Below are 22,435 nucleotides of genomic sequence, written 5' to 3' on the forward strand. Positions count from 1 at the left end.
GGAACCCTGACATGAAAACTAAATATATACATAAAAGCATATGTGAGTATAAGTGAGCATATACTGCCTTCACTTTAGAATTTAAATTCCATAAGAAATATTTTTGTTTTTGTCTTGAATCCCTAGCACCTAGCACACTGTCTGGCACATAGTAGATAGTTAATAAACACTTATTGAGTCAGTGATGGTAAGACCTCTAAAGTATTTCTTGAGTGATTGAAAGAATGAATGGAATAGAATCCTAAATTCAGTCTGAGAAGCAGTACATCTTTCAAAGATATCTTCTTTTATTCAAATGTATATAGCACAGGTAGGCTGTGAATTTTCTTTCCCTTTCTATCATTGTGTGTATCTGTGTGATTAGTGCTGCAATACATGTTTCCTTTTCTTTAAAGTTCAGTAATCTACATTTAACTTGGACTTTTTTCCAGTGCTCTTAACACATCTGAAAAATCAATTCCAGACTTGCCACATCTAATGAAGTAAGGAAATAAAAATAACATTATTTCCATCTCTCTTATTTTTCTACTTTTTTCTTTCAAGAATAAGAATCAGCTTTTAAAAAGCTGATAGATTTGGCAAAAAGAAAATTGGCAGCAGAGATTTTCTGGGAAATTTTTGAGGTGTCATTGATCAGTATTATGGACTACAGACCTCCATTCCCCATTGAGGAAAACTCTTTCCTCAGCATGCTATATAAATTGCTCATTTTAGACTTGAATACAAAGTTAGATGTGGCATGTATGTGATAAATCAATTTGGTTTTCCCTGGAAGTAATCTGGTTAAGAAGTTAGAGTGGAAATTGCTGTGTATAGAAATGAAAAACATTTTGCATAATATTAAAAATACAAGATCCATTGTGTTAAGGTTTGTTTTCTGATGTACTTTATTCTACAGAGAATCTAAATAAGGGATTTAACAAATCAGAAATAATAGCCACTTAGATAATCATAGATCTAAGCCCATGAAGCAAGAGCAAGTAAACAAATCCAAAATTTCCATTGAAAACAAAGAAGAATGGTTAAGAAAGGTTGTCTGGTCTGTGTAATTGTCCAAAGCATAAAGTTAAATTTATTTATTTTGGGGGGGCACCAGTAATGAGACTTGTTGACATAAGAAATGCAATTGTTTCTTTTTTGCTGTATTTGAATAGGACAGATTGTTTGTCTTTCCAACCACTGCACAACAGATGACAGGCTTTAAATCAAAATTGTTTACCTTTGTATTTACAGGAACCCTGCCAGTACTGTAGAGATGAACTCATTGGAATGAGTTTCTATTTACAATTTTATACCTGTGGTGTATTTCACTTCAAGACTTTTTGTTTTTTTATAAAGAAATATTGATTCTTTCAATATTTTGCCCTGATCTGTAAGAGTGATTGTTCTTAACATCAGTTTTAAGTTTCTTCCTCCTCTCAGATTATACCCCTGGCATAAAGCCAGAATATTTCTGTTTCAACAGGTAGCTCAAACACTGATGATTATAGGCCATAATTCTTTGACTATTCCATCTCTACTCTTAAAAAACAGGTAACATACTTCATCTCGAGCAGTCTGCCTAAACCCTTTCTTGAGCATATGGTCTGCAGCATTTTTGGAGCCATATGGTATAAGTGGCAAAACCATTTTACCTGGCTCCTTTCCTTATTCACTTCAGATTTTTACTCAAATTAGTCAACGTCCACTTTTTACAGGATGTTGGTTTGTCTTTAACAACAGCTTATAGAATAATTTAAGGAATAGCATCTGTGAAAAAGCTGAATAATGAAGAATTGCTAAATTGTCTGTGTTTTAATTTGTTACAGAAAAATGCATTTTGCTCATACATTCATTCATTTTGTAGTATGTGAGACTCTTAAAAATCAATCTAGTAGAGTGATGGCAAAACTTTTAGAGACCAAGTGCCTAAACTGCAACTGTCACACTGCTTATAAGGCCTCTACCTTATCTCAGACAGGAGAAAGAGGAAGCTCTCCCTTTGGACTGCTAGGCAGAGGGGCAGGTCATCTGAGAAATGTCCTAAGGCCAACTTGGAAGGGGGGGGGTGGAGAGAGCACCCCCACTCTGGCATGCTCTAGCATGTGTGCCATAAGGTTTTCCTAGAGAGCTTTTGTACAAAGGGACATAATTTGAGAGAGATTTTAATTTTCTGCAGAGTTTTAAATCCACTAGTATTAGCAATTATTTTTCTTTCTACCTAAATTTTAAAAGTAAATAAGACCTCCACCACCCCATAGGAGAAATTTTCAGTTACTCATTTCACCATTCTTGTGTCCATAGCTCCAGGAGTTTGTTTTGGCTATATGGCTTATTATATCATATTTTAATAGATTATTATACAAAAGGATCTGCCACATAACCATTCTAACTCAATTGTCTTCCTTTAATGAAAAACTGCTTGATTTCTAAAAGAACTGGAAAGACCTACATGAACTGATGCAGAGTGAAATAAACAGAAGTAGAACATTATATACAGTAACTAAACACTATGGCATGTGTGGGAAGGAAACTCTCCCCCCATTATGTCACTTTGTTTTGATGTAATCAATCAGTGACCTTTGATATGATCAATCAGCATTTACCATAGAGTTGTACAGGCATAGGCAGGCCTTCAGAGAAAGGAAGTTGAAACCAACTAGATGGGGAAACTGATCCCACAAACACTACCTCACCCCGGGTGGTGCCAGGCAAATTAAGGAACTCTAATTGGTTCCTGAGATGTGATGTAGGAGAGCTAGTGGGTGGAGAAACTGCTTATAAAGGCGAGCAGAAGGCTCTGGTGACACCTACTCTTGAGTTTTTCTGGCTTGAGATTGGACCTTGACCCTGTCAAGGGTGAGTTTCAATCCCTCAAATGACATATAGGATAGTAAAGTAATGGACTCTTTACCTCTTTCCTACATTTCCCTCTCTTTACTACTACTACGTTGATGTAATAAAGCTACTAAAGCTACCAACAGCTACATAATTTAATTTTAACTATTACGCATGATCAAATGTGATTGATTCTACAACTAAAAGCAATGCAATGATCCAGGACATTGCCGAGGGACTTATGAGAAAGAATGCTAACCACATCTGGATAAAGAACTGTGGGAATAGAAATTTAGAAGAAATATATGATTTATCACTTGTGTATATGGATACATGATTTGGGGTTTTGTTTTTAAAAGATTATTACGAAAAATGAATTATATGGAAATGGGATTTAAGTTATATGTACAACCCAGTGAAATTGCTTGTCAATTCTGGGAGAGAGAGGGAAGAAGAGAGGGAGACAAGAAAAATTATGTAACCATGGGAAAAAGAAAAAAAATATCAGTTGCCTTCTTTAATCCCATAGTTCAAAATTAATTATTTTGTAACAAAATACCTGGATTTTGAGTCAGAAAATCTGAATTCAAATTCTGTTCCTGCTACATAACTTATTACCTTTCCCAAGTTACTTCTCTATTTTGGCTCTGGGCATCCTTACCAATAAAATGAGGACACTGAATTAATTTGTTTCTAAAAGCATTTCTAGCTTTAATTCTAGAACAGTTTTATTGTATTTTCCCCCTTTGGGAAGAGAGGGAGAAACAGAATTTGACACTGTAGACCATGTGCTTACCAACAGTCTGTTTGAGATATAATAAGGCCCTGAACTCAAGTGATGGTGATGTTAAGTAAAGAATGAATGAATGAATGTCAGAGATGTTATGGAAAAAGGAAGAATTAAATTTGACTGATGTGAGGTTGGCACTGAGGTCATGAACCTAGCTGACTGGAGGAAAAGTGACCCTTGATAATAATAGAAAAGTTTGGAAGAGAAATAGGTTTCAGGAGAAAAAACAAAATTTAGATGGGTTCAATTTGGCTTGCCTTCAGTCTGGCCAGATTGAAATGTGAAAGAGGCAATTTGTGACATAAGACTTGAGCATAGAAGAGACTAGGGATGGATATAAAAATCTGGGTATCATTGGCATAGAGATTATAATGGAATTGATGGGAATTGTTGAGGTCAAGAAGAGTATAGATAGATAAAAAGGCAGTCATCTGTGGACATGTAGGTGACTCAATGGGTTGAAAATCATGCCTAGAGATGGGTGGTTCTGGGTTCAAATTGGCCTAAGAATCTTCCTACCTGTGTGACTCTGAGTAAGACACTTAATCCCTTGCCTAGACCTTATTACTCTTCTGCCTTGGAACCAATAGAAAATCCTGATTCTAAGAAAGAAGGAAAGTTTTTTATAAGAAATCCAAAGAAAAATGATTGATATGATAATGAACCCCAAATTTATAAGCAGTAATTTCCTATATGTTAAAACATAATCAGCTTCTCTTTTTTTAGAACTTTTCTGATGATGAGTTTCTTCTTAAAATGCTTTCTGGGAAATAGACTATCATTGGGATATCATCTAGTAGCTTGCTCACTGAAAGTAAGCACCTCAAATTTAACTAGTAGATTCTCAGATGACATATATATTCATTCCACTAGCAGTTCCATACCCAAAGCTTTTACAATTAGGTGTAGTTGCCTGCTTTATAATCTTCCTGAAATGCATTTAAAAATCCAGAGAACCCTCAGTGCCTTTATGAGGTATCAATATAGTACTTTGCAGAATTAAATGTGCTTTTCAGAGGTAATATATGTGAATATATTCATATGTGTGTGTGCTAATTTGTCCTAAAATAATTATGTAATATAAAGGAAAACAATCTCATCCCACATACTTTAAAAAGATTAGGATTGATCTTTGAACAAACAGAAGTAAAGGTGAGCACACTTAACATTATTGCTATTACTTTTATGCATACATTTAGTGGAATGCCAGTCAAATTACTAGAAATGTACTTTATAGAACTGTAGGAAATAATATTCAGTAGAAAGAAAAAAATATGTAGAATTTTAGGAGAAATGTTTAAAAAATCCAAGAACTGAGAGGGATTAGAATTACTATATTAAACTACTATAAAATTAAATTCATAAAAACTATATTTAAAAACAAATGAGGAGAAAAGAAAATTTAAATGAGTGGCATCAAATAGCAAGGAAAACCTAAAATCAAATGAACATTAATCCTCATTAACTAACCCAAGAAGATAAACTACCAGGGAAAGGATTCCGAATTTTAAAAAAAATTCAGGGAAAAGGAAAATAATAGTTAGATTAAAAAATCATCATTTATGCTGTTGTAAATTGTATATATATACAATAAAAGTATAAATTGTATATGTAATATTCAAATACTTTATGAATATATGTGTACATGCTGTGTATGTGTGTATTGATTCATTAAAAGAAAACCTGTAGCATAATAGCAAGAAGTAACTTTCAGATTTTTGAGTAAGGGGTCATTCTTAATTGTGTAAATGTTATTTAAAAAAATCAAAATAGACAATATTAATTATATAAAAAAGTAGAGCCTTTTCATGAATAAAATCAATGTGATTAGAAGAAAAGAAAATTTCACTTGGTGAAGTAAAAAAAAACAATTTTTGCATCAAATGTCTCTAATGATACAGATATCTAACATATATAAGGGAATGGAAATAAGTATAAGACTAAGTATCATTTCCCAAAAGATAATTGGTTGCAGGATATAAATGCTTCAAAAAGTAAGCCAAAAACATACAGAAGAGATTCTAAATCACTAAAATTAAAAGAAGTGCATATAAAAACAAATCAGATTTTTCTTATATCCTCAAACTGGCAAATATGACCAAAAAGTAGTTGTTGATGAATGGACTATAGAAGAACATAATACATTTTCTAAACAGTAATGAATTGGTCCAACTGTTATAGAAAATGATTTTTAACTATGTGAGAAGAGCCACTAAACTACACATATCCTCATTTAAAATACTGGGTTTATAACACAAGGAGGTCAAAGACAAAAAATAAAATTCCATTTATCTGCCAGATTAGTTAAAGCAGAACTTATTTGTTAGTAAATAAAAAGAAAAAAATGAATATCAATTGGGAAATTACTAACTTTTAGTCACTAAATAATTTGGTGCATAGTTTTGCAACATAATTATTATTGTGTCATAAGATGAAAAAGCTTGAGAATTCAAAAAAAGCATGTAAAGATTTACTTACAGGGAGAAGGTAAGGTGATAGGGCATCATGAGGAAAAAAATGAATACATGAGAACAATAAAAATGTAAATGAAAATAACACTGAAAGACAGTTGAACTCAGATTAATTGCTCTGACCTGCTTGGTCCCACAGGGCAAATGCTAATATTCATCTCATTTGTGAGTAAGAGACTACACATATGGAATGTTGACTATTATATGTTAGTCAGTTTTTCTGAAATGCTTAATTCTTCCATGAAGATATGGATAAAGTAAACATTGACCTGTTCTAAAAACTTTCAAAATAATTAAAGATTACTGTACCACACCCCCAACTAAAGTCGGAAATGGAATTTTAGACTAATTATATTGTTATTAATAATTAATTATAATTATTGTTGTAATTATATTGCTCAGTCATTTCAGTTACATCTGACGTTTTGTAACACCATTTGGGGTTTTGTTGGAAAAAAAATATTGGAGTGGTTTGCCATTAGCTTCTTCAGCTCATTTTACAGAAAAGGAAACTGAGATAAATAGGGTTAAGGGAATTGTCTAGGTCATACAGTTATTAAGTTGTTTGGTTTTTTTTTTATCTACTTTGCCTAAAACAACAATTCTGTTGTTAGAAGTACCATCTTATACCATTCAATTCATAATTAATTCTGTACAAAATTTATTTTATGACTATGCCCTCTATCTAGAAGCAATTAAGATTCCAACACAGGACTGAGGTCTCTTCTGGATCGCACTTGAAAGAGGAAGACTTTCAGATGATTTTGTAAATGGAATCCTCAGAATATCTAGAAGAGAAACTTAATTTCTACAAAACCTGAAAAATCCATAAATCCCTGACTTCCTTTTTGTATTGTGAGAAAGCAAGTGTCAGTACCTTATTCTGGACTATTCCTGAAATTCTCTGGGTTTTCCCCATGACCTATATGCCCCAAAGCTTGACCTAGGCTAGAACTTGGATTTCCTAGGTTTAATTTTTGACCTTTTTTTCCTCATAGTGGCAATTATTTGACCTAGGGCTTCTTCTGGCCCAATCAACATTATGTTATTTATGTATAAATCTTATCATTTATATATAATTATATATATTTTATATTATATTTTTATTATATATTTCTAATATATACTTATTATATAAATATTAAAATACAAAAAACATATATACATATATATAATCAGTGTCTTCAGGAAAGTAGACAGAATGGGAAGAGGGAGTTCAAGTAGCCCTGGGAAAAGACAATGAAGGGCTATTGGATTATTTCTCAGGTGAAAACAAATGGCTCTTGACTAATCTCAGCCATCAGATAGAGAAAGAAGCTTTAGTGAGATTTAAAACCTCAACCCACTCAAGAGGGATTGGAATTACCATCTTAAACTGTGGACTTGCACTTGATGATATACAACATTGATAAGGTCAGGAGTGCACGTGGTAATGGGCATGAAGATTAATTAAGTCCACTGTAAACTTTTACCTTCTATCTTGTCATTTCTTCCTAGACAATACAAGGTTGTTGTAAGAACTGGCACAGTATGGACAACTTTTTCCTTCATTACTAGGGAAGAATATATTTTACCTGCTTCCACTTCCAGGGACATGATATTATATGCTATTAACTAAAAAGAAAGGTTTCAGTAATTCTGTATTTGGCCCTATCCCCAACAAAAGGTCTAGAGGCTACTAAAAAGGCACACAGAACTGCCAAGGTCATCATACCACCTCCCTCTATGGTGTGCTCTATAGCCATCCCCTAATGGTTCCAATGGGGTGTGGGATTTAGAAGATGCCTCAGGCTTAGATAGTACAGAAGGGCTTCTAGAGCCTTCATGCTGAATTCCTCTGTATGGTTTTACTAGCACTTTCATGGTCTGGCCATTAATTCCTTTCTAATCAAGACCATGTTTCAGTGGCTACATCTAAAGCTCCTTCAAGGAGAGAATGTCATTGCTTTTTAAAGGCATCATATTCTTCCTTTTTTTTAATCCTTGCCTTCTTTTAGAATCAATATTCTATATTGGTTCCATTTCAGAAGCAAGGTAAGAGCTAGGCAAAAAGGGGTTAATTGACTTGCCCAATTCACATAGTTTAAGAAGTGTCTGATGTTAGATTTGAACTCAGGTCTTCTCTTCTCAGGGTCCTTCTCTCAATCCACTGAGTCACCTTGCTGCCTCCCCCCCCCCTTTTTTGAAGGACTTCACACCAAATTTTTTATTGTATTAGATCACAATAGAAAGTGGGGCTTAGGGTTCTTACTAACAGCTTGCTCATTGGAGCTTTTTGCAGAGTCTTGAGGCTTCATAACATCTAGGAGCTCTTGGAGGGCTAGAGAAATACTCATTATGCAATGTTTTAAATATGTCATCAGGTCAAAGGTCTAGCCTCCCAGTTGATGAAGCTCAACATCTGCCTGTCTCACTAGTGAAGTCACACACTTTACTACTATCATTCAGCAGCTGGTGGTCCTTATAGCGTCACTGATCATCTTGGGTCCTCTTGAGGATGCCTTCCATGATGTGCTTCAACTCATACACTGTGTTGAATTCCTTCTTATCTGTGAACATGGTTGTTTTGTGGCACCTGATAATGGAGAGCACATCCATCTCAGTTTCTCGCCTCCCCCATCCTGCAAAATAATCAACTGCTTGGCACAGTCTTCTTTACTCGAGAGCATGCATATTCACAATGACATCAATATTTCCCAAAGCCACAATTGTCTGGAGCCTTCTGCTCATTTTTGCAATTGCTCCCTCATAATTACATCCGTGAGGCAGAGCCATAAGTAAAGTTTAAAGCAATTCTGGTGAGGCTTCACCCAGAAAATGGGATCTCATCAACCCTGGAAAACTGTCAGGCATAGAGGCTTGCAGACAAAATAAAAAGTTCTACCTCTGGAAGTTCTAATAAATTTAACTATCAAAATAAGGCTTCAGAGCTCCCCCAGCCTATGGAATTCAGTTATTTTTGTTCATGTTCTTGTTCTTACCTGTTGTTTCTTTGTTTTATGGAAGTTTTTAAAAAATCCCTTAAAAATACTAAATATCAATTCCAAGGCAGAAGAGCAACAAGGACTAGGCAATTGGGGTTAAGTGGTCACATTGACCAGAGGCCAGATTTGAACCCAGGGCCTCTTGACTCCAGGCCTTGATTTCACTGAGCCACCTGCTTGCTCAAGTGTATGGAACTTTTAGCAAGAAAACACCCAATGGAAATTGTCTTACATTCTATAATATAGTCCTAGAAAGAAGCCTGGGACATTTGGAGGCTGCCTTTACAAGGTCACACTTCCAGTATTTGTCTTATGCTGGACTTGAGGCCAGTCTTCCTGATGCTCTCTAGCCATGATGCTACACTGACCCTCTTCTCAATCACTTATCCCACTTATTTAAATGAGCTTATCACAAACTTGAACTAAATTGAAAAAAAATAAAGTTGGAAAAGGAGATTATGGACATCCTTCAGAGAAAATGGGAGTCCTTCTAATTAGACAACTGCCCACTTGCCTACCTAGTTTTTTGACCAGCCCTTTTAGAAAACATAGAGGTATGTGAATATGCCATAGAAGTAGGTCATTTCCAGTTTCTAATATGAAGTCCCAGATCCTTAACTTCTATGACTTGATTCCAAAATCCTCAAGAGGATCCCTTCTGAAGTACAAATTTCTACCCACCCATGCCTGTTATCCAGTGCTATCCTTGTTCATCTCCTTCAAAAAAGTTAAATACATAAGGTTCACTCAAGATGTTTAAGGCCTTCCTTTATTTCTCTTGAATTTCAAGGTCTTTCATTTCCCATAGCTCATGTATATTTTCTTTTCTTATAGTTCTTTCATAGCATCTTTATTCCCATGCTTCTTCAGAGTTCATGCATCACAAAATATCTGAAAATGATTATTGAATATTGTATTAACAGGCAATCTAGAAAAAAATATTTTTTCAAAAACTATGCCTTTGTGCATTTGTGGTTTTTTAAAATGAAGATAAGGTATAAAAGAGCATATGAGTTACTATACAATACATATTTCCATGTGTGTCATGTTGTGAAAGAAGGTACATATTGCTTATACTAGAAAAGAAATTAATGGAAGAAATAAAGTGAAGAATGCTGCAATCTTCATTCAAACATTGTTCCTTTTATAGCAATGGATAGCCTTTTTTTTTAATCATGAGTCGCTTGGAGTTGTGCTGGATTCTTGCCTTGTTGATAATAATTAAGTTGGTCATAGTTGATCTTTAAAGCTACTGTTTACTATGTACAATGTTCTGGTTCTGCTCTATTTACTTTGCATCACTTCATATAAATCTTTCAAGGTTCTTTTTTTGTGATCAGCTTTTTCCTCAATTCTTAAGGTACGATAGTATTCCATTACAATCATATACACCTTATATAGTCATTCCCCAAATGATGGAAATCCCTTCAGTTACCAGTTCTTTGATACCACAAAAAAGCTATTTTTATAAGTAGGACCTTTTCCCCTATCTCTGATCTCTTTGGGATACAAACCTAGTAGTGATATTGCTGAGTCACAGAGTATGAAGAGTTTTATGGCTCTTTGGGCATGGACGGAAATGGCTTTCCAGAATGCTTATATTAGTTCACAGCTCCACCAACAGTATATTAATATCCCAATGTTTTCACATCCCATCCAAACATTTATCATTTTCCTTTTTGATCATTTAGCCAGTCTGATAGGTATGAGGTGGTAGCTTAGAGCTTTCTTTTCTCTGATTAATAGTGATTAGAAGCTCATATGACTAGGGTAGTTTTAATTTTTCTATCCAAAAATTAACTGCTTATATCCTTTAACCATTTGTCAGTTAGGGGATACTTTTAATTCTTATTCACGTTACTCAGTTCTCTACATATTTGACAAATGAGGCCTTTGTGAAAAAACAAACAAACACTTGCTATAAAGGCTTTTCCTGAGTTTGTTGTTTTCCTTCTAATTTTGGTTACATTGGTTTTGTCTTTGTAAATGCTCTTTCATTTAATGTAATCAAAGTTATTTTTTTTGCATCTCATGATATTTTCTCAAAAGATATGGTTTTCTTTGGAATTTTCCTTATTCCTCAATTAATATGTAAATATTTTTGTAAAAAAAAGTATGTTTATAGATAAATATGTATAATGGTCCAAGTTAAAGATTCTCTCCTGATTTTTTTCACACATTAGCAATTTTTTGCTCTTTCACATACCCTGAGATATATCCATCCAAATACTCAAAATTGTATTGCTACTAGTAAGGACTTTGTCTGAATATATATTACTAGGTCAAGTCTAAGTGATTTTTCTATCTTTGTGTCATTTCTGCTTCCTAAAGGAACTCATTTAGGACCGTGAAAATAATATCCAAGGGCTAACTATATCTTTGACAGTGGAAAAAGTTTCACTTAAGAAAAAAAATACAGTATTTTCTTTTTCTTTTCTCTGGTTGAGTGTGTTGATTATTGCGTATTTTAAATATGTACTATGTGTAAGACACTATGCTAGGTTCTGAAGTTACACCAAAAATAAAACAGTCCCTATATTTGGGAATCTTAAATGCAGTAAAAAAAATGTTAATTTATAGAACTACTTATTTATTTATTAATTCATAGAAGTATTTAGTCTTCAAAAGAATCTTAGAAATTAATTAGTCCTTTCCCTTAATTTATGGATGAGGAAACTAATACCCAGGGAGATTACAAACTGTTTGAGACCACAAAGCTCATGAATAACAGAGGCTAGATTCAAACCTAGGTCTTCTGAATTAAATCAAAAATTCTCTTCCCTATGCTATTTTTATTCTCATGTCCCTTTAATTCTTTCAAGTTATTGAATATGTCTAATGTAAGAGTATTTTATTAGGTTCTAGGAAAGACAGAACATTTCCACAAGATTTAGTCCTCAGCCTAAAAAAGAATATATATAGACTAAAAAATGCTTGTTACATACATAGATAACTAAACAAAATTAGATGGGGGCAGCTGGGTAGCTCAGTGGATTGAGAGCCAGACCTAGAGACAGGAGGTCCTAGGTTTAAATCTGGCCTCAGACACTTCCCAGCTGTGTGACCCTGGGCAAGTCACTTGACCCCCATTGCCTAGCCCTTACCACTCTTCTGTCTTGGAGCCAATACACAGTATTGACTCCAAGACGGAAGGTAAGGGTTTAAAAAAAATTAGATGATAGGTGCATTAAGGTTAAATATCTGTAGAGAAATATTTCTTAATTAAGTAAGAGTTCATTAGGAAATAGTTAAGTATCATAATTTATTTATAAATACGTAAGAGAGATTAATAAGTTGGTTTTCTTTAAATCTGAATGGAATCTCAGGGATGATTGATGAAAGAGAACTTTCTCAAGGAGCTTTGAAAAAGGCAGTTGATAATTGCTCACTCTTTGGGCTGACCCTGAATGAGGAAGGTGTCCAAAGAGCAGCTCTGTGAAGTTGGAAAATCTTGGTAATTTTACATCCTGAGAATAATCCATTTTATCAGTCAAAGAAGAGGAGTTTGTTGGGTGCAGTACTGGTGACAGCTCCTGTAGGTTGCAGTAAAGTCCTACCTATTGAGTGGAGAAGGCAGTGGAATCTCTCACCAGCTGGAAATTACATCTGAGCAGAAGGGAAGAGAAATCTGATTTATTCTTCTTGTTTATAAGGTTAGACAGTTAGAATAGGATAGATAGATAAGGTTTGGAGTGTTTTAGATAGAATAGGAAGACAGGTTACGTTTGACTCAGTTGAAGGTGAAGATGTTCTTTGCAGACCAGATTGATTGGGTGATTATAGTAAGATTCATTAGCATAGGGATCTACATAATTATAAGAATTGCCCTTCTACCTATTTTCCTTTTACTATCCCTTCTTCTAAATTTTTAAATTAACAATAAATATATTTTTATATAACTGCTCTGAGCCAGAATTCTTTAGGTACTGTTTAGAGAAGCCATTTTTCTCAATAGTCAAATCAACAGCCTGTCCATTCAGGACATAGTTATTGGCAAACCCATACCAATACCAATAATCTATAAGGATCAATAGTACTTATAACACATACAAATAAAGCTTCCCAGGATATTAACACACACTGGTGATGAACAAATCATCATTGCTTAAGGCCAGGTATAATATGGTCCTTTCTTTCAGTGTCTTCATTTCACACTTATAATATAAAATTATAAGTACCCAGGGAAGTTTCTACCTGACATAAGAAATGAATTTAAGCATTAAGGAATGTGCTCATCTACCTTTGTTCATATTTTCATAATATTCCATCAAAATAGAAATGTGTTGTTTTCTTAAAGCTCTGAGATAAACAGTAATCAACATAGCATCAGATTATAAAAGAATACAAATTGGTTTTGCGTTTAAAAGAAGTAGAGGTGTTTATTGAATTTTGAAGGTTGAGCTTGTTATATTCAAGCTTGCCTGGAGACATCTCAATTATCACCCATACCCAAGATTTAATTTTAATTGACAGTACACAAAGTCCCAATTTATTCTTCTATTTTTGGGCAGCAATGCTAAGAGGAAAATGAGTCCAACAAATTGTCAGAATAGAGAAGATCTATTGTTTAAAGGTCAATCATTCTTCATTGAAATATAGAATCATAGGCTTTTCAACTAGAAAGGATATTAGGGATTGTTTAGTACAAACCCATTATTTTACAAGTGAGACAACTAAGGATGGGAATATAAACTACTTGCCCACATTTACCTAATTGTTCAGTGACAAAGTCACTGATAGAACCCTGGTTTCCTCATGCATATAGGCTTCTTATTGGCATACCGTACAGCCTCCTGGTATAATATTGCTATAACTTGAAGTAGTCTAATAACTAACTAAATAACAGCCTATATGGCATGAATTGATGAACTGTGAAAAGCTCAAGTACAAAAACAAAACAAAACCAAAAAATAACCCAACTACAATAACTACATCTGAGTGTCACAAATCGACTCTAATTCCACAGTTAGTCATAACTATATCTCTAATTCATTATAAGAAAAAATACTTTGTGAAGTCAAATTTTAAAATAATTAACTCAGTTTAGTACTTTAGTACCCTGTGACAATAGAGAACTCATCTAGCATAGTGCGATTTAGATTGAAAAACAAACTAGTTATGGATCAACAGGCTTAATTCTTTCATTTTGTACTCATTCTACACATCAAATAATTAGTTCTGAAAAGGAACATGACTTGTCAAAGGTCACAAAGTAACAGAGCCATTATTTAATTTAATTCCAGTGTCTATAATCACTCTCCGTTACATTAAGCCATGCATCTCATAAAAGAAACTATCTGCCACCCTGTGAAAACATACATCCATAGGAGTGAAAGTTATTATGGGGTTTGGATATCATAATACCCAATTTAAAGAGGATAAATCTGAGAAAACAGAGAAGTGAATTTAAATGTCCAAGGTCTTATGGATCCAGAGCTTCTCCATTTTGAAAATGACTCCATTTTTTTTCTTTTACACAAACAGATATATATTTATCTGTACTCTCCCATTAGTGTTGATAATGCAAGAGCCCAAAACAGGGAATGCCAGGATACACCAGGATCCTGTGGTGTAACCCGCTCTGCAAAATAGCTTAGCCCCCAAACCCTGATACACTCCATTCTGGCAGGCACCTTTAACTACAAAAGTGTAAAGGGGTCACTATGCCAGATCAGCATGGGGGCCACAAGAACAGATATTTTTTTTGCTTTAACCCCTTTCCTGTATCTCATTCTCAGAAACCTTTGTGAACTTTGTGAACTATTCATTTGAAGAAGTTTTGACTTTTCAGATGAAAATCATATGCTGGTGAACTCAATAAACTCATGATGGTCCAAATTCTGATTCTCAGCCAATCTGTTGTTCTTAGCATTAAGTCTTGTAGAACCTCTGATGCAAGTGAGATCCAGCATTCTTTCCACCAAGAGAGACAGGAAGGGCTTCAGAAATAAACTATATCTCCTCACATTTTTGCCTAGAGTTGGTTCAGGTTATCTCCTTCCTTTTCAGTTTGTGTGCTTTACGGTAAAAACAATACATTCTGGTGGCAATTGGGTAGTTCAGTGGATTGAAAGCGAGCCCCAAAGATGGGAGATCCTGGGTTCAAATTTGACTTCAGATACTTCCCAGCTGTGTGACCCTGGGAAAGTCACTTGACCCCCATTGCCTATCCTTTGCCACTCTTCTGCCTTAGAACCAATACACAATATTGATTCTAAGACATAAGGTAAGGGTTTAAAAAAATACATAATTCTTTATTTTGGGCAGAGGGTACCCCTCCAAGCTTCTTTACCTTTTTAAACAGGTAAGCTAGAAAACATTTTGAAATTATGAGATTTAACGACTTTTCCATTCTCCATAGTTAGAGTCAGTCAATCCTGACATTTTTTAACTCATTTAACAAATCTACCAAAGGAACTGTGAGGAAGAGCAGAAGAAAACCAACTTAATGATTTTGCAAAGGAACCTAAGTAAGAGACAATTGGGTTACCTTTTAAACATTCTCCTGATCTAGGAAAAAAAAATCAAACAGTCCAATGATCTTAAAAGAAATATGTATGTATGTGTGTAGGTCAAGCATATTTGGCCCAAATGCAAATGAGTCTCTATAATCATTAGTTAATGAAAAGAGCACTTGGCATGTAAAAACAAAAAACAAAAATAGGGGGAAAAGTAAACAGGTTGATCATTAGTGTTTTCTTCTTGAAAAGGAATGAATTTTTCAACAGATGCATATATAAAATTGACTCAAGACAGAAAACTATAATCCAGATCTAGTACATGTTAAAGCACAATAAATACCTCTTCTTTGCAGGATTGTCATTGATCTACAGAATTTAAAACTGAAAGGAAATGTAGAGACTTCCTAGTATAATGCCATCATTTCTAGAGGAAGAAACAGGCTGAGTGGGATCAAATGATTTGCCTATGGTCACATAAGCTACCTTATTATTTAGTAGTATTATAACTTGGTTTCAGAAAGAAATGTTATTGTTTATCTCAGTTAGTATTGTTGTATGTCACCAAGACTTGGAACATTATTGACCCTGAAGAACCAAAGATGAGCATTAAAATAAATAAATAAAATTTCATATAGTAAAGTGAGTAGGCTCCCCTGTATAATTAATGAGGAACTCCAAAGAAGAATCAAAAATAAAGAATGGCATTAAAGAATTTATGTCAAGAAAAAAAATTGTTTGTTTATGTATCAAGAACTAGGAAAGAAAGATATATAGTCAAAGTGTTTAACTTACAAATTTACAATGTTGGGAGAAAGCAAGGAAGACCTCCAGTTATTGAGTGGATGCCCTTTGGTTAAACAGAATGAGAACATGAAAGAGTAATAAGACGAGCAGGTATAGTTGCGTTACTATCGTCATCAATAAAAGGAATATACAGATTGATGAAGGGAGTGAAGCAAAAGGGAATAAAAATTCAGATTTTTATTACCCATTATATGCTAGACATTCAAATGCTCTAGAAATATTATCACATTTGTTAAGATCATATACCTATTTGAATATTATTAGAATTGGCCACATTTGACTTATACCTAATCTGGCACCTGAGATTCAAGACCAGAATGAAATAAGAAATTCATGGTACATCTGACATTAAAGAGAGGATTACTTTGGCATAACTAGAGAAAAGCAGCAATGCCACAGAAGTGAGACTCCTTGAGTCTTGAATTGATTGTCTTTTTTTCCACCAAGGACAAATCTCCTATATTCATGTTGGTCCTGGCGCTGGTCTGACCAAGTAACCTGAACTAGAGTTTTCTGTACTCTAGACAAAGGAATGGAGAAAAAAATTTGAAATATATATAGAATGTTGTAGGAAATAAGACTTTGTTATTTAAAGTCAGAATAACTAGAAACCAATTTTGGCTGACACTTCAATAAATCAATAAACATTTATTAAGTGCTTAAGATGTGTCAGACACTCTGTTAAGCAATTGTTACCAGTGTCAACCAGAGCAAGTTACTTTACCTCTCTGGCTTTCAGTATTATCATTTCTATAATGGAATAATAATCCCAGGCTTGATCATGATATTCCAAGGGAACAAATAACATAAATATAAAGTGCTTTACATACCACAAGAGTATTGAAATTTAAGCTGTTTACATTATTTTCTTTTTACCATTGCTCTCTCTCTTTCTCTCTCTCTCTCTCTCTCTCTCTCTCTCTCTCTCTCTCTCTCTCTCTCTCTCTCTCTCTCTCTTCTCTCTCTCTCTCTCTCTCTCTCTTTCTCTCTCTCTCTCTCTCTCTGTCTCTCTGTCTCTCTCTCTCTTTCTCTCTCTCTCTCTGTCTCTCTCTGTCTTTCTCTCTCTCTGTCTGTCTCTGTCTCTCTGTCTCTGTCTCTGTCTCTGTCTCTGTCTCTGTCTCTGTCTCTGTCTCTGTCTCTCTCTCTCTCTCTCTCTCTCTCTCTCTCTCTCTCTCTCTCTCTTTCTCTCTCTCTCTCTCTCTCTCTCTCTCTCTCTCTCTCTCTCTCTCTCTCTCTCTCAATCTTTCTCTCCCCTCACTTCCAGAGATCACAGTTATCAGTGAAAATTTGCAAAATAGCTGGAGAGCAAACAGAGGATTGCTAGAGTCACTGAGTCAGTCAGTGCCCAGGATACAGAATATAGCTCTGGGGTTGGTCACCTTATATGTTGAAGCTCAACTCCACTGCTGGGGTGGAAAGAATAGTGTCCTAAGTTTGTACTGTGGTCTCCTCCAGTGTCTGGAATCAACTCAGCTGCTGCTTGTGTCCCCGAGTGAAAACTCCATGCAGGAACCATGGTTGGCCACCTACAACTGTTCCATCCAGATGCTGCTTGTGCTGGATCCCATTGGGTTCTGCTCTCTCCAGCCATAGCTGGACGCTCTTGGCCTGGATTCATCTCACTGTTCACACACTGCTCTTGCTTAGCTATGGCTGGATTGTGCTGAGCTCCTCGTCTCTCATTGCTTCCTACACTGTATTGGGTTGGTTTCCACTCTCTCTGTGGAGGGTGGATTGAAACCAGTTGTGCTTCATCCTCTGTGACTTGTTTTGGATTGTGTCTGAAGTCCACCCTGTTATGTGCCCCACTGAGATGTGCTCTTCTTCCTGTTCATCCATACTTTCTGGGCTGGGCACTCATTCACCCTATTCTTTTTGTTTTACTGCTTCAGTATTCATTTTGAGGCTTTTCCTTTTTTTCAGATGGATTTGACAAACTCGGAGTGCCCTGAGAGTGGAACTCAGAGTTATTTTCTTTTTTTTTTTTAAATATATTTTATTTGATCATTTCCAAGCATTATTCGTTAAAGACATAGATCATTTTCTTTTCCTACCCCCCACCCCCCATAGCCGACGCGTAAGTCCACTGGGCATTAGATGTTTTCTTGATTTGAACCCATTGCTTTGTTGATAGTATTTGCATTAGAGTGTTCATTTAGAGTCTATCCTCTGTCATGTCCCCTCAACCTCTGTATTCAGGCAGTTGCTTTTTCTCGGTGTTTCCACTCCCATAGTTTATCCTTTGCTTATGAATGGTGTTTTTTTCTCCTGGATCCCTGCAAGTTGTTCAGGGACATTACACCGCCACTAATGGAGAAGTCCATTACGTTCGATTATACCACAGTGTATTAGTCTCTGTGTACAATGTTCTCCTGGTTCTGCTCCTCTCGCTCTGCATCACTTCCTGGAGGTTGTTCCAGTCTCCATGGAACTTCTCCACTTTATTATTCCTTTTAGCACAATAGTACTCCATCACCAACATATACCACAGTTTGTTCAGCCATTCCCCAATTGATGGGCATCCCCTCATTTTCCAGTTTTTGGCCACCACAAAGAGCGCAGCTATGAATATTTTTGTACAAGTCTTTGTGTCCATTATCTCTTTGGGGTACAGACCCAGCAGTGCTATGGCTGGGTCAAAGGATAGATATTCTTTTGTCGCCCTTTGGGCATAGTTCCAAATTGCCCTCCAGAATGGTTGGATCAATTCACAACTCCACCAGCAATGAATTAATGTCCCTACTTTGCCACATCCCCTCCAGCATTCATTACTTTCCTTTGCTGTAATGTTAGCCAATCTGCTAGGTGTGAGGTGATACCTCAGAGTTGTTTTGATTTGCATCTCTCTGATTATAAGAGATGTAGAGCACTTCTTCATGTGCTTGTTAATAGTTTTGATTTCTTTATCTGAGAACTGCCTATCCATTTCCCTTGCCCATTTATCAACTGGGGAATGGCTTGATTTTTTGTACAATTGATTTAGCTCATTATAAATATGAGTAATTAAACCTTTGTCAGAGGTTTCTATGAAGATTTTTTCCCAATTTGTTGTTTCCCTTCTGATTTTAGTTATATTGGTTTTGTTTGTACAAAAGCTTTTTAGTTTGATGTAGTCAAAATTATTTATTTTACATTTTGTGATTCTTTCTATATCTTGCTTGGTTTTAAAGCCTTTCCCCTCCCAAAGGTCTGACATGTATACTATTCTGTGTTTACCCAATTTACTTATGGTTTCCTTCTTTATGTTTAATTCACTCACCCATTTTGAATTTATCTTGGTGTAGGGTGTGAGGTGTTGATCTATTCCTAGTCTCTCCCACACTGTCTTCCAATTTTCCCAGCAGTTTTTATCGAATAGTGGATTTTTGTCCCAAAAGCTGGGATCTTTGGGTTTATCGTATATTGTCTTGCTGAGGTCGCTTTCCCCCAGTCTATTCCACTGATCTTCCTTTCTGTTTCTTAGCCAGTACCAAATTGTTTTGATGACTGCTGCTTTGTAATATAGTTTTAGGTCAGGGACTGCAAGGCCCCCATCGTATGTGTTTTTTTTCATTATTTCCCTGGATATCCTTGATCTTTTGTTCTTCCAAATGAACTTTGTTATGGTTTTTTCTAAATCAGTGAAGAAGTATTTTGGTAGTTCAATGGGTATGGCACTAAATAGATAAATAAGTTTGGGTAGGATGGTCATTTTTATTATATTGGCTCGTCCTATCCATGAGCAGTTAATGTTTTTCCATTTGTTCAGGTCTAGTTTTAGTTGTGTGGCGAGTGTTTTGTAGTTGTGTTCATATAGTTCCTGTGTTTGTCTTGGGAGATAGATTCTTAGGTATTTTATTTTGTCTAAGGTGATTTTGAATGGGATTTCTCTTTCTAGTTCTTGCTGCTGAGCTGTGTTGGAGATATATAGAAAAGCTGATGATTTATGTGGGTTTATTTTGTATCCTGCAACTTTGATAAAGTTGTTGATTATTTCAATTAGCTTTTTGGTTGAATCTCTAGGATTCTTTAAGTAGACCATCATGTCATCCGCAAAGAGTGATAACTTGGTCTCCTCCTTGCCTATTTTGATGCCTTCAATTCCTTTATCTTCTCTAATTGCTACTGCTAGTGTTTCTAGTACAATGTCAAATAGTAGAGGTGATAATGGGCATCCTTGTTTCACTCCTGATCTTATTGGGAATGCATCTAGTTTATCCCCATTGCAGATGATATTAGCTGTTGGTTTTAGATATATACTGTTTATTATTTTTAGGAATGACCCTTCTATTCCTATGCTTTCTAGTGTTTTTAATAGGAATGGGTGTTGTATTTTATCAAAGGTTTTTTCTGCATCTATTGAGATAATCATGTGGTTCTTGCTAGTTTGCTTGTTGATGTGGTCAATTATGTGGATGGTTTTCCTAATGTTGAACCAGCCCTGCATCCCTGGTATGAATCCTACTTGATCATGGTGAATGATCCTTCTGATCACTTGCTGGAGTCTTTTTGCTAGTATCCTATTTAAGATTTTTGCATCTATATTCATTAGGGAGATTGGCCTATAGTTTTCTTTCTCTGTTTTTGACCTGCCTGGTTTTGGAATCAGTACCATGTTTGTGTCGTAAAAGGAGTTTGGTAGAACTCCCTCTTTGCTTATTATGTCAAATAGTTTGTATAGTATTGGGATTAACTGTTCTCTGAATGTTTGATAGAATTCACAGGTGAATCCATCAGGCCCTGGGGATTTTTTCTTAGGAAGTTCTTTGATGGCTTGATGGATTTCAATTTCTGATATGGGATTATTTAAGAATTCTATTTCCTTTTCTGTTAGTCTAGGCAGTTTGTATTTTTGTATATATTCATCCATTTCTCCTAAATTGGTGTATTTATTGCCATATAATTGGGCAAAGTAATTTCTAATGATTGCCTTAATTTCCTCCTCATTGGAGGTGCTGTCCCCCTTTTCATCTTTAATGCTGTGAATTTGCTTTTCTTCCTTCCTTTTTTTAATTAGATTGACCAGTACTTTGTCTATTTTGTTTGTTTTTTCAAAGTACCAGCTTCTTGTCTTATTTATTAAATCAATAGTTCTATCACTTTCGATTTTATTAATTTCTCCCTTAATTTTTAGGATTTCTAATTTGGTTTTCTGCTGGGGGTTTTTAATTTGATCTCTTTCGAGTTTTTTCAATTGCATTTCCAATTGATTGATCTCTGCTCTCCCTTGTTTGTTAATATAAGCTTTCAGGGATATGAATTTGCCTCTGATTACCGCTTTGGCTGCATCCCAAAAGGTTTGAAAGGATGTTTCGCCATTGTCATTTTCCTTGATGAAATTATTAATTGTTTCTATGATTTCTTCTTTAACTAAAGAGTTTTGGAGTATCATATTGTTTAATTTCCAATTGGTTTTAGATTTGGTTTTCCATGTACCATTACTAATCATTATTTTTATTGGCTTGTGATCTGAGAAGGCTGCATTCATTATTTCTGCTTTTTTGCATTTGTGTGCTATGTTTCTGTGACCTAATGTATGGTCAATTTTTGTGAATGTGCCATGTGGTGCTGAGAAGAAGGTGTATTCCTTTTTATCCCTATTTATTTTTCTCCATATGTCTATTAATTCTAATTTTTCTAAGATTTCATTCACTTCTTTTACCTCTTTCTTATTTATTTTTTGATTTGATTTATCTAAATTTGATAATGGTTGGTTTAAGTCTCCCACTAGTATGGTTTTATTGTCTATTTCTTCCTTCAATTCTCCTAGTTTCTCCATTAGAAATTTGGGTGCTATATTATTTGGTGCATACATGTTGATTAATGATATTTCCTCGTTGTCTAGAGTCCCTTTTAACAAAATATAATTACCTTCCCTATCCCTTTTGATCAGGTCTATTTTTGCATTGGCTTTATCAGATATCATGATTACCACTCCTGCCTTCTTTCTATCAGTTGAGGCCCAGAAGGTCTTACTCCATCCTTTAATTCTGACCTTGTGGGTGTCAACCCGCCTCATGTGTGTTTCTTGAAGACAACATATGGTAGGGTTTTGGATTCTAATCCATTCTGCTATTCGTCTACGTTTTCTGGGTGAGTTCATCCCATTCACGTTCAAAGTTATGATTG

At 35.1% G+C, this 22,435-nt stretch overlaps 1 pseudogene; it reads right to left on the minus strand.

Moving 5' to 3' along the window:
- Positions 1-8,110: 8,110 nt before the first annotated feature.
- LOC100019523 (elongin-B-like) lies at positions 8,111-8,676 on the minus strand (annotated as a pseudogene).
- Positions 8,677-22,435: the final 13,759 nt, after the last annotated feature.

The sequence above is a fragment of the Monodelphis domestica genome, chromosome 7, assembly GCF_027887165.1.
Source record: "Monodelphis domestica isolate mMonDom1 chromosome 7, mMonDom1.pri, whole genome shotgun sequence".
In the NCBI taxonomy this organism is placed as follows: domain Eukaryota; kingdom Metazoa; phylum Chordata; class Mammalia; order Didelphimorphia; family Didelphidae; genus Monodelphis; species Monodelphis domestica.